General features: G+C 37.8%; 1 long non-coding RNA gene across 1 annotated transcript; it reads right to left on the bottom strand.

The window, feature by feature from the left end:
• Positions 1 to 640: 640 nt before the first annotated feature.
• LOC141415012 (uncharacterized) lies at positions 641 to 8,729 on the bottom strand. Its single transcript, XR_012440031.1, has 3 exons — positions 8,635 to 8,729; positions 2,884 to 2,937; positions 641 to 864 (listed from the first exon to the last, which is right to left on the bottom strand). It is a non-coding gene; the product is annotated as an uncharacterized lncRNA (long non-coding RNA).
• Positions 8,730 to 9,078: the final 349 nt, after the last annotated feature.

The raw sequence follows: 9,078 nt of genomic DNA, 5'->3' as shown, positions 1-9,078 counted from the left end.
GTCTTCTGTCTTCTGAGGAGCCCCTTAAGGAGACTGCAGGCTTATCCAATGATGTCCACAAGACTTAGGCCATTTAAGGAGCCTCCTTACAGGAGCTATCTTCAGTCATTCTTTTCAACTAATACTCTCAACGGGGGAAAGATATATTTTTAAAGGTTGGAATGAGTTGAAATGCAGACTATTTTTTGCTCCCCAGCACATAGCAAGCATGAATGGAGAGAGATCTTGTCCTTTCCCATGTGTGAAGGAACACAGCTTCCCTAAACTTCATTGCATCTGCGTCAGGTGGGACTTTGTGAGAAATGCAAATTCTTGGGGCCATCCTAGTACCTACTAAATCAAAAAATCAAGAAGATGCAGCCCAGGCATGCATATTTTAGTAAGCTTTCAGGTGATTCTGTTGTGTGCTAAAGCTTGTCAACCCTTGCTATGTAACAATGATTCATAACAGAATTATATATCACAATCATGTGTATTTATAACGTCATCTTGCTTGATTTATACATACTGGCAATCTCATAGACCACAATCACTCAATCCTCATAAAACTGGGGCATCTGAATTTTTTTAATCTCTCAAGATTTCCTGATGGCAGCTCCCAGTTGACAACCATTGCTCTGGAGAAATGAGATCGCAAGTAACTCTAGAAGAGGCTTGGCAGAACGCTACTAGGACTTATTTTCGTAGTTTCAACAATAACTATGTCAACAGAGTAAGTGCTAAGATTTGTTTAAAGATGGTCATGACTGTAGCCAAATGTCACAATTTCACATTAAGATCTTACAAATATACTTTCTCCTCACCTTTGCACTCCTTTTTCCAGGGAGTTCCTTTGTCTGACATGTCAGGGCCTCTTTTGTCTTTCTACAGGAAATGATCAGAAGAAAAGTGAAATTGTGTCAAGTGCCATACTAGTTCAAACTCTTTAATATGACTGACTTGCTGCAAAGTTGTCTTTGTATACAAATCTGCTACTCAGACTTCAGAACTCTACTAATGCCCCATTTTCTATGAGAAGTCACCCTAAATTACCTCACTTCTTTTTCTCCCAGAACTTCTCTATTTCCTCGTCTGAGGTTCTTCACACTTTGAACTATTTGTTGGACAAATTTTAAACATTATGCTTAAAGAAATAAGCCAAGCACAGAAGAACAAATACTATGGTCTCACTTAACTATGGCATTTTTAAAAGTCCATCTAGTAGAAACAAAGTATAAAGGTGGTTACCATAGTCTGGGATGGTGGAGAAAGGAAGGGGGAAAGGATGAATTATTGATCAAAGTTTCAGTACAAAGTTTTAGTTAGGCTTGAAAAATTAACTTTAGAGATCTATTGCACTGCATGGTGACCACAATTAATAATAATGTACATTTAAAAATTGCTAAAGGATAGATTTTTAATGTTCTCAATACAAAAAATGCTAAGTTGGTGAGGTGATAAATATGTTAATTAGTTAGACTGGAGTTTTCGACAGTGCCTACATAGATCAAAACATCATACTGCAACCCATAAGCATACACAATTATTATGTGTCAACTAAAAATAAAATTTTAAATTAATATATGTATAAATAAAAATAATGCTTAATATTTTAGACATAAATATGTATACACATATATTTACTTCAGACACCGTGTCATATATTTATAATCATACTATCATGTTAGCCACAGAAGAATTACTTAGTACAAGCTTGACATTTGGTTCTTTCTACCTGCCATTTAAGTGCGAGGAAATCATAAACTCTGTTTTGATTGTGAGTAAAAGAAAAAATACATACTAAACTCAGGAAACTACATAGACTGTCTCTTTAAATTTGTGAAACTTTTCCCATACCATCTGATACAAAGCTGAAATAAACTCCTAGCCTCTACCTTCCCTTGAGCTGTGTGAAAGCCCTCTGAGGACACAGATGTGAGCCGGGGACAGGCTGTTTAACCCAGTCATGCATGCACTGTTTTATGGGCAGCAGGAAGCTGGGGGATTTCTATAAGACCATTTTAACCCCTGCCCTCTTCTTCTGTGCAGATAATTTGTCAGTGCTGAGCTCCTTCAGACCACTAACCCTCCAAGTTCACAAACATCGTCTCCACACGGTTCTCAAACACTGACGAGTTCCTACTTCACTTACAGAATCTAGGCCAATGTATCAAGGTGTTTTTTGGGTTTTGGCTTTGATTTTTGTTTTGTTTGTTTAGTGAAAGTTAAAACTAAACTGTAACTTCTGGGTAGCTGGTAGTTTCGGGATAGAGTGAAGTACCTCTTAATTTTACTCAATTGCTCCAGTGCTCAGGAGAGCTTTGGTCCCAGGAGTGTACTAGAAAGGAAATCATTCCTGAGACTGGCTTCAAGTGAGCTAACTGCCAATTACTATTTACTGAGAGGTGTCTGGTTGAATGAGAATGTGTTCCAACAAGGACATTTTTTCATGCCTAAAAATAAAACAAAAAGAGGATGGTATCATTCCATCTTACAATACTGAAATTCTGAGGACAGTGGATCCTCAAACATCATGACCTCAGCAAATCTTTATAAGGAATCAAGATTTAAAAGTAGTACAAGTTTGGGCTGCACTTGGTGCCTTATGTCTATAATCCAAGCTATGTGGGAGGTGGAGATTGGGAGGATTGAGGTTTGAGGCCAATGTGGGCAAAAAAATTAGTAAGACCCCTATCTCAGCAAAACAAATCAAGAGTGGTGGCATGTGACTGTGATCCCAGCTACTTAAGAGACACAGATAGGAGGATCTTGGTCCCTGGCTCACTTAGGGCAAAAATGCAACACCCTATACAAAAACCACCTAAAACTTGACCAATAAACATGAAAAGATGCTGAATGTCAGTAGTCATTGGGAAATGCAAATTTTAAAAATAAGATACTTACTTGGTGTAAGAGTTGTAGCTTAGCTTGTGAAAGACCTTGGGTTCAATCCAAACACTAAATAATAAATAAAAAAAATACATAAATAAATAATGAAAATGATGTACCATATTATAAGTATTAAAGAGGCTGAAGTGAAAAACATTAACAATATACAGTAAGTAAGCAAGCAAACATACCAAGTATATCAAATGTATTTGAAGATTTACAGCAACCAAACTCTCATAATTTATGAAAGTAAAAAACCACCCAACAACTTTGAAGACCTATTTGTCAACTTCTGTAAAATTAAGTATGTATTTATCCTATCATACAGCAATTATATCTCTAAGTTTTACCCAGAAAAAAAATAAAATATACATGTCCCTAAAAAAAGACTTGGAACAGTTCTATTCATAAATAGAAACAGTAAAAAGTTTCCTCAAAGTAAAAATTGGTGTACAAATTCTGGTATTTTCATACAGTAAACTATAATTCAGCAATGAAATGAATCAAAGTAATTAAATAACAATATGAGAGATTTTCAAAAATATTATTTAAAAAAAATAAGTCAAACCCAAAAGGTAAAGAGTATAGAATTAAAATAAATCAAAGAATTGGTAACATTTTGTTATGGAAACCAGATCAGTGACTCTGGATTACAAAAGATCTTTCTCAAGTAAATCAAAAAACCTAGAGTGAAGCAAAAATGGTCACATATGTAAGGATAAAAATTCATCCTAATGAGAAGTTTATGTAAATGAATTTTATTGCATACAAATCATATATCCAAAAAATAGTGAGAGAAAGAGAGAGAGAGAAGGAGAAACGAGAAAGCAAGAGTAGGAGGTAGCAGTGGGGAGAGAGAGAAAGCAAGAACAGTGTTATGAAACTGCATTATTTGCTAATATTTGAGGGCCAAATCAGACTCTTTACAATTCATGGTAGAACAACTGGTTCTTTTGGACACCAAACATTCTGAAGTATTTTTCAAGTTAACCACCATTATATCGCAAAGAATTAACAATCCAACTGTAAGCCCTTCTGTCTTCACATGTAGATAGAGCAGAATCTGTAGAAGCTGATTTTTTTTTAATACTGAGATTTAAAAAATCAGATTCCTGGCTGAATGTCATGCCAAAATGAGTGATTATTTCAAGGCTTGAGATTGTACACAGCAGGCACCTCTCTTTCAGGTACCCAATGAATAACAGCTTCCTCCTACGCCCCAGCAGGCTGCAGAAAGTCTCCTCAAGAACATGAATTCAAAAGTCCTATTAAGAAGCTTCTGGAAACATTCTAGTCTAAAAATTAAAATTTCAGCCACAGCAGGCTCTTTTCTCTCTTCCTTTCTCATCTTAAGGGGTAAAAGAAAACCTCAATTGTGAGGACCTTATGCTCACAGAGATTCCATTTTTGAAAGGAAACATCAAGCGTAATTATTTGGAGGTCATAAATTTAAGCCTCATCATTCATCCTTTAACAGATACTACAGTGAAATGAGGGGAAGATTTGCTCAAAAAGAACAGGTGGGTTAGTAAATGAAAGTTATATTAAGGTGTTCATCATTTTAACAACAGAAGCAGCTACCTACTTGGTGAAGCTTTTTTTTTTTTTCCAATTTAAACTTCCCAAAAATGATCTTCAGTCAGTTTCTGGTAATTAAACCTGGAGACTCAAGCACTTCCTTTATTTTTCTCTAAATTCATTTATTCCTTTTTTTTTTTTCAAGCTCTTAACAAGGGGGCGAAAATCTTTTTTCAGTCACATTTAAGTGAGTATGACATTGCATTGATTTACTTATCCATGTCCTTTTATTTTTTCTTTTCAAGACTGCTTTGATTAAGAATCTTTGCTCTCTATTCTTTTTCCCTGGGGTGACAGCTAAATTCCAGGGGGTTTTTCAAATGTCCAGAAATCATTAAGGACAAGAACCCTCATCAGAGACTACCCCACTACCTCAATTTGGTGTCCACAGATTTAGAACTTGGACTCTCTTGTCTTTGGCCATATGCCTATTTCCCAGAAATTAGGGAGTCCTCAACTTGTTCCCTGAGCCAGGTGCCTCCTGCATCTTCATGCACTGTCCTCTGCTCTGCCTATCACCCCAACTACTAAACCTCCTGAGGCCACTAGAGCTCTCCTTCAACTAACTTCTGCTCCTGCTTACGGGTGAACATGACTAATAGAGCTATGTTTTTGTTCTTTTCCCTTTGGGATGGAAAGGCAAGGGTCTCATTCTTCTTAGCCATATGAACTCTGTGCCTTGATGGTAAGGTGATGTAGTACAGAAAAAAGGATAGATATTTGAACTCAGAAACTCAGACAAAAAGTCACTGTGATGACAGACCTTGAGTAAATGAAGATTTCATACTGAAACCTTACGTACTCAATATCCAAGTTCATAAAATCGAATTCATTCATTCAACTTGTTTATTGCATATGCACAATACACCAAGCACCATTCTAGAAGCTTTGATCACACAGAACAATGATAAGACAAACATAACCTTGGCCTTCTGAGAATTCAGCAACTAGAAAGGAAACCAAAAAACAAACAAGTGATCCCGGGTTTTGCAAAAGATTTGGAGAGAAGAAAGGATTGTCACAAGAACACACAAGATGGGCCTAACTCAAGAGTGAAAAGGGAATTACTTGAGTGTTTTCTCCTGTTTTGTATCAATCAACCAATAAATACTTTTACACTCCATATAATATGCCTAGAATTGTTTTAGGCCTGGAGATTCTTAAATTTGAAACTCAAAAGTCCCACTTTAAAACAAAGAAATGGTGACCCTAATTACACTATAAGTATTAATAAGACTTTGATTTACAAATTTGCTAATGGTTACCTCTGCTGTTCAGAAACAAATACAAATGTGATTTTTTTCTATGCTTGATTGCCCTATGTTTCTCCATTTCACTGAGATTTCTTAGTAACTTCTATCTGTGGTGCTCACTCAATAAAGGAAAATTTGACAACACAGAGAAGTTGGATGCTCTGAATCTTGCACTTAGCTAGGTGCAGTACCCTCCTGGCCAATAGCAGATTAAAATGCAACAATCCCAAATGTAAAACAATGCCTCTTGCTCTTTGAAATGGGAATCTGCTTCCTCATTGTAGGGTCAGTGTTATTTCCCATAGTAAGACCAAGACAACTCCTCTTTTGTGTTCACACGATTCACAGCTGCTGTTGACATCCTGTGGTGTCTGCTCCAGGGGTCAGGCTGCAACTTTCTATTCACACCATTTGATTAAAAAAATCAGAAATGCGTTGCCCTTGGAAATAGGCTGCAGTAAAAATAGATCAAACTATCTGGTGTCTCCGGGAACACTCAGGTTATTGTCTCTTTATCCAATTTCTTTAGATTTGTAAAGGCAGGAAAGGCTCTGGGTCTCTGAAGAAATTGTACAGCTAAGAGTAGATTTAATAATATAAACTTTTCTCCTGTGCCATAATAGTGACTCAAAAATTCTGAACTTGCAAAGCATTTAGGGTTGCGACATCCTGGGGAAAAGTAAGAAAAGTTGGAACTCATTTTTATCTTTCCATAATTAGACTTTGCTCTTGCTGTCATAAGGAACATTGAAGTGTTCCGAAACACCAACAGCATTTAAATTTAGGAGTGATGCTAAAAATGAAGGCAGATTCCACTTTCAAGAAAGCTGATCAGTTTGGTAAAATATCCCCAGTGAAGGCATGCCATTCAAAGTGTTATTTAAACTCAACAGTTTCTCTGCAGTTACTTCCACCTCTCAGGCATGCCAGTCTACTTGAAAGAGACACAGGCTGCACATTAAATATCTCCAAAGACCTTTTTGGAGAGAGAGATTAATGTGAGTGGTCATTAAAAGCTGTGTCAGGGCCTCGTAAACACAGGCACCATGCAGAGTTTGCAGAGTGACCCATCAATCAGCAACAGTCCTTGAGGGCCTTGCCAAAGGCAGTCGGAGCCACTGAAGGTCCTTGACCAGACGGCAGGCATATGGAAGAGGCTGTCTCTCTTATAGAGTCGGTAGTTTGGCAGCTGGAGGGGAAAGCTGGTCAATGGAGAGAGCAATGAGTGAACATTCTGAAGGCTCTACCTGAGCAAGTGGCAATGGATGGGAAATAAGTACAAGAGGTCTTGAAAACAAAAAGGGCAGGATTATGTTAGATGAAATATAGCAACTTGGACAGGGGTATGTGGATCTGAAATCCAGACAACAATGTCCAGGAAATGACAGAGCCATTGTGAGCCACCCGGAACCTAGAGTAGCTGAGGGTCAGGGAGATGATGCAAAGATTTAGGTAACACCAGAGCAAGATGGAGAGTAAGGGGTCTTTGAGAATGAGTTTCAGCTAGGTCCCACAAAAACTACATTTTGATTATCCCACCTCATCCTCAGCCCCCAGCCCACTGAATTCTTCTTCCCTTAGCAACCATAGGTTTCAAAGCAGCTTTAGCAAGACTTACATTTAATTTTTGGCTGCAAAGTCTTATACTGAATCTAAGTCAGGGCAGAGGAAGTCAGCTGTGTAGAGAGCCATCTCTATCTACATATCCCAGGCACTCCCAAGGGAGGAAAAGAACAAAGTGTTTTGGAGCTGTAGACACGGTAAGGGAACAGTCATCTACCAAGGCTACAGAGGCGTTGTGGATCCATAAAGGCACAATTACAAGCTGCAGAGAAATCTGCCCCAGAAAGACAACAGAGAGAAACTTAGAAAGGTAGGCACAAATCAAGGAGGTAAAATGCAAACTTAAAGCTTTTTTTTAAAGCTCATTTCCTTTAAAGTTGGACAAAGTAGATCAAAAAGATGCTCCAGTTAATTCTGTGTTTCTGCTAAGATCCATTTTATTCTCTGTACTCTGTAACATTATCTTTCTATTAGGCTTATTTGTTTTGTCTATTGTCAAATCATTGCTTTTTGCTAAAGCTAAAAAATATTTATTGAATGCTTTGTGTTACATAATATTCTGCTGGAAAATAGATGGAGCTGGGATGGAAGCCGAAAATGGACAAAAAGAAGTGGAAGAATAATAATGCAAGAAGCATAGCACTGGGGAGGAAAACATTGGCTTCAGGTTCTAGTTTCAACTCTTGACTATTGCAATTTGGAAGAAATCATTCTTAAAGTCCATCACAGCAATAAAGTGGACCATAAATAAACAGGTGGTGGCCTGAAGGTAGGAGAACAAGCTAGACAGAAAAGTAGCCATTGGAAAATTCTGCCGAAATAAATAGATGTTCTTTGAAGATCCTCAGAGATTGCTAGATTGCTGAAAGTGTCCTGAGATCAAGAAGATCACAGGTGGCACTGCACCCTCACAGTAGAAAAGAAAATCTCCAGGTTCTTTGCATCAGCTCAAACATGGCCTTGGCAAAGCCTCCAGAGTCTCAGTCTTCCCAAATGTCCAAGAAAGTGGAGAGTTGCATCCTTCCTGTCACTCCTGACAACATTCTTAGTGGCATTTATCCCATTTTTTTAAGTTCATCTTCGTCATAAAACATTTTCCATTTCTGGTAAGTGAAAACTTCATATGATTCTCCGTCTACTCTAAGTGCCACCTGATCTCACTCAGAAGCAAAATCATAAGTTAAACCCACCCTAAAATTCCCCTTCATTGTCCTTCAAAAATAGAAGCACCACTAGAGTGAGTGGCCTGTGTGTATCCATTGCTTTATTTCTCTGGCAGGTCCTAGGGAAGCAGGAAGCAAGAGGAAACAAACAAAAGAAGGGATCAATGTTTAGGAGGAAGCCAGAGCATGTTAAATCAGGTATGACCTACCTTTGCAATATGTCATTTCTGAATTTGTTTGCACATATTAGAAGAGAACAGATTTTCCTGGTGTTATTTCATCATGAGCCTGATGATAGAAACCTGGGAAATGAAACAAATATAGTTTGGTGATTCACCTTACTCTCTGATGCTTTAAAACTCATTTGGTTTCAGAAAGGTGGGGCTCAATCCGTTTTCTGGGCTACCTTGTAAGCACTTCTACTGGGATCCCGATCAGTTGAGTGCAATTACTTTTCTGGGAGAATATTTCAAGGACAGAGTCCACATCAAAATCACCTCTGTATCTCTAGTGCCTTGTATAGCATATTGCACTGAGTAAGGCACCCACTAAATGCTCATGTAGGCACCCAGTGAACAAGCAAATGAATAAACCTGGCAAGTGGGTAATGTCCTAATTTAATAGGTCACCAATGACTACTTTAGAGATTCAAC

This window comes from Castor canadensis, chromosome 12, assembly GCF_047511655.1.
Source record: "Castor canadensis chromosome 12, mCasCan1.hap1v2, whole genome shotgun sequence".
NCBI classification, from domain to species: domain Eukaryota; kingdom Metazoa; phylum Chordata; class Mammalia; order Rodentia; family Castoridae; genus Castor; species Castor canadensis.
This window is presented reverse-complemented; position numbering and strand designations above follow the sequence as displayed.